Raw genomic sequence first — 5,000 nt, forward strand, 5'->3', positions numbered from 1 at the left:
AGTCATCATTGGATGGAAGGAAGCCAATGAAAGGAAGCCATTGTGGGAGGAGGTGTCGCCTCAGAGCCGTGCTGTAAAGTCCTTGTGGTCACAATGGGATCGGCTGCTCTTCAGAAACCGTGTACTTTGTCGCAAATGGGAAAATGACATTGGAGATCAGACGAACAACCAGATTGTTCTTCCCGTCATACTCCGACAGACTGCCTTTGAAGCTCATCATAGCCACACGACTGCGAGTCATCGTGGTGTGCGAAAGACCATAAACGCTCTTCAGTCTCGTTATTATTGGCCAGGCCTTACATCAGCAGTTCATGGATTGGTCGCCAGTTGTCATGTTTGCGGATCAAAGAAAACATGGGGAAGGAAGCGTCACGCTCCTTTACAACAGTACGTGGTAGGAGCTCTCGTGGAACGCATTGCGATTGAAATTCTTGGTCCACTGCCAGAAACTCCACGAAAGAACAAGTTTGTACTGGTGGTTAGTGATTACTTCACCAAATGGACTGAGAGCTACCCTATACCAAACCAGGAGGCCAGTACTGTTGCTGAAAAGTTGGTGAGCGAGTTCATTTGTCGCTTTGGCGTACCCTGTGAACTCCATAGCGACCAAGGAACTAACTTTGAATCAAGGGTCTTTGCTGAAATTTGCAAGCTCTTAGACATCGAGTAAACTCGCACTACCCCAATGCACCCCCAATCCGATGGACAGGTGGAACGCTTCAATAGGACCCTCGTTGAAATGTTGCGTGGGAAGATTAAGGAAGATCAGAAGGACTGGGATCTTCAGCTACCAGCTTGCATGATGGCCTACCGAGGTGCTGTTGATGAGTCAACAGGGGTTTCGCCTAATCTCTTAATGCTGGGTAGAGAACTGGAAGTTTCTTTGGATGCCATAACCGAGGCACCTCCCGATGCACCACCACTCAAGACGGACTACGCCCAAGATGTTAAAAAGAGATTGGCCAGTGCTCATGATTTGGCTAGACGACATTTGAGCAAGGCAGCCATGCGCCAGAAACGGAGCTATGACAAACGCCTTGCTGGCAGACCATTTGTTATTGGTGATTCTGTTTGGCTGCACAATGTTCAGAGAAAGAAAGGGAGAAATTCCAAAGTTGACTGCCGTTGGGAGGGGCCTTATTTGGTAATATCAGTGTTGTCTGATGTAGTGTACCGAATCCTGCAGAGCAGGAAGCCCAAGCCGAAGGTTGTTCATTCAGACCGATTAAAGCCTTACCTGGAACCCCCACTGGAGAGATGGATTCCAAGAGGGCAGACGCAGTTATCAAATCCGAGAGAAGAGGAAAGAGAGACATCAGATGTAGATTCACCAGTGTTTGTTGAAGAGAGACAGTCAGCTCCGGTTAACGAGAGAGAGGGGGTTGAACTTGTCGAAACAGAATCAACGGGGGGAGAAGAGGATGATGTTACTCCTGGATCTCAGAATGCTGATTGCATTGGGATAGATAACAGTGACCAGCCTGATGAAGTGAGGGAACCCTGAACCTCACGCGGATTTCCCAACTTCTACTGCGGATGACAGTTACCCAGAGGATGTCAGCCGTCAAACGGTGGGGTTGCCTGTACAAGTCGTACCTGAAGCAGTTTCCAGTGTTCGTAGGAGACCATCCAGACAACGAAAGCCACCAAGTCGGTACGGAACTTGGGTGGATGGTTAATCTGATTGGCCAGTAATGCTTGGGGACTGATGGACATTGCCGAACAGGCGAGGCAACTAAATAAGTTTGAACATTTAACTGTCGCGTGTTTCCTGAGAACTGTGGATATTGTCATGTTAATTAACGAACAGTCGTTAGAGACTCAGTCAGTTGTGTCAATTTGAAGTTGTTTTAAGTTTACTCGGAAGTGATTTGCACAGTGGACCAGCACTGGGACAGTGCTCATAAATGGGGGAGTAGTGTAGCGTAGGCGATCCACTTAGGTACCTCCCTTAGGAACGTAGTCACGTGACGATGGTGCAATAAGCATGTGCTGAGTGTTGTGTTGATTAAAAGGAAAGATCAAAATGTTACATTATGGAATTGTGGCGTTACATTACTATCTCACTGCAGAGAATAATGTAAAGTTATCTAAATCAGGATGAAAATGTACGAAATGTGCAGCCATTGATCTTAAATGTTGTTAGTCTATTAATTAACCCATTGACTCCTGGGGGTTCCCTATTGATGAATAAAATACTAAGTTTAGCAGGTTTAGGGTGAAAGGGATAACATAGTACATCAATAATACTGGTATTACCGTATCAGTAATTGAGCCAGTATTTAATAACTAATGTGTCTAAATAAAATTTAATGTTGATTCCAACAATGTTAAGTAATAATATACATTAATTTAGGATGATGGAACATCACACACCATTGTGTGTTCATTAAATTTATCTTTTACGTCATTCTTGGTGTATGGCAACTTATAGTAACTGCAAAAAACGTGCAGAAGAAATTGAAGAGAAGGTATGCCTGAATATTATGGCTGTTTTGTGTGTCCAAAAATTTAATTGACCTGTTTTTTGTTTATTTTTGCTGCCATTCCTTGCACATAGTCACATGTCCCATGAAACTTGAATGTGCAGACAAAGGTAAAAGAAGTCACTGCACAAATTTAAAGAATTGTTACATTTGTTTGTTTATGAATACTGTAACTTCTTTCTTTCTAACTTAATTAGGCAATACACACTAAAGAAAAAAATGGTAGTAGCTGGATAAATATATGGATAGAATATGAATGGGACTCCCAAGGGGGAAAGGTGCGAATGGGGACACACAAGCCCATGTGAGGCACCCACAAAAGGGAATGAAAATTTCAAAATATCCATTATTTACAAATTTAATGTATAATTACATATCATGTAAATCATTATGCATAAAATTAATATAATGTACAATTATTACTTATCATGTAAATTTTAGTGTACAGTTTGTAAATATCTTTAAAGTCACAATTATTACGGTTTCCCCCAAATTTATTTACGAAAATTATAAAATCGAAAAGTGCAGTGCAGAGTTGTGGTAAGCAGGCATTTTTATTTGTTAATATTATTACACTAACATAACTTTTTTTATGCAATTTAGTACAATTTTTAATAGCTGGGAATAGCTGATATTTATTGCAATAAAGGCAAGAGTCTTATTTGCAGTATATTGCATTTAATAATGTCATTGCATCTTGATAATTTGGCCCAGAGTTGAATCATCGCATCTCAAAGTGCCAAGTTTCGTTGGAAAATTAGTTTGCTTTCATAGAGCATTTTCGTGCGCCCTGCCACCTTTGAAGGAAAACTTTCACAGCAGTTCGATTCGTCATAAATAAGTGCTTTCCATACTAATGGCGATCGCTGGACCAAGACATATTTGCAGAGATTTGACCGAAAGTAACGTGAACACTGACACCATTGCCTGATTTCGGGAAAGAAAATTTCATTTGCGCTTCAAACATACACGGTTTTAGTTCACATTTCAAGAGGAGAGAAGACGAAAAAATGTTCAGAAGGTGTGAAAATCACACATTAACAATACAGAGACTTTCCATGCCTTAGTCCAGAGAAAATAAGACTTGATGGTGGAAAGACCAAGCACTGTTTCTTTGACAAGGAAAAGCACTTTGGTACACGAAGGAGTCGAAAACTTCGGGGTTCAGTATTCGCTGTGCCACTTTTACCGGAAATATATCTAGTCAGACCTTATCTTTGGCTCACAAACTTTCAACTGTTGACGGCTTTTCGTGGACCAAAGTCAGAGACAAAAGTCCTGTACTGTTAACGAAAGAGTTCAGTTTAAACAGAAAAAGCTATAAACCGAGTGACATTTTGCAAAGTGACTCTTTCGTCCGGATAGAATGTATTCTCTTCAAAGAAAGAACAAACGAAATTCTTGTCATGCTTTTCTGTTACCTACCTTGACTCCATTCATGGATAAATTTTCAGCTGTGAGATCCTTTGAACGGATTACCAGCTCATTTACCAGTGACGCGCCACAAGCAAATCCCGTCAAACTGGCAAATTTGTTTTACATTCTCTTCAAGCGCGGGTATTCTCGTGAAACAACCTTAACCGAAAATCTTAATGCCGGTTCCAGTTACTTTAATACTCGACAACATCCATTATTGTGATTTGCACATTCAATCATGACCATACCCGTTGAAAATAAGGCAGAATTTTTCCAACTTCGCGCAATCCTTTGACAAGCCTGAGCACACCGCAACATTCTAAAACAGCCGATCTAAGCATGTTTCGTTTCATCCGAAATAAAGGACTTTCCCATGTAGAAGGAATTGCCGAAGTCTTTCTATCTTTTGTCCATCTTCTTTCAGCATTTGTACCACAAGCGCATAGATAGCATTGAAAGTGAATGCAATAAGAACTACAACTAGCGACAGCGTCTACATCTTTTCTCCTCGCGTTCTAAGACTGTCTCGAAGGTTTTCAACCAATCACAATGCAAATGAAATTGAATTGGCCATTGGAGATGCGCATGCGTGACATTTGTCTCCTTTGTTATATTAAAAAGTATGTTTATGGAGAAGCTGTTGATTCTGATATGTTTTAAAAACCAGTGGTAAAAGCATTAGACGAAGCAATAAAAAAAAAACAGTAAAACACACTCCAATCATTAAGGAAACAGCCATTGAAGCTAAAAAAGCTGGTGATAAAATTATTTCGATGTTACGGAAAAAAAAAAACAACCAATTATGACAAATCAGCCAAACAATTCTCAAATAGCTGATAGTGTTAATAACATGCTGTAATTAATGTACTAATATAATGAAATCATTCAGAACTCCAAAATATATTGAACGATATGAAGACGTCGTTTTTGAACTAGAAACAGCTCTCAATAAGGTAATCCTGGTGATAATAGGTCTCAGAAAAAAAGATCATAGATTTGTTGTCGATAATAGTGATTCGATTACTCCTCTCCATTAGTACCATGCCAGAATAGAAATACCTTTAAAAGTACAAAAAATGGATAACACCAACGTCGCTG

Source organism: Montipora foliosa, chromosome 8, assembly GCF_036669935.1.
Source record: "Montipora foliosa isolate CH-2021 chromosome 8, ASM3666993v2, whole genome shotgun sequence".
Lineage (NCBI taxonomy): Eukaryota > Metazoa > Cnidaria > Anthozoa > Scleractinia > Acroporidae > Montipora > Montipora foliosa.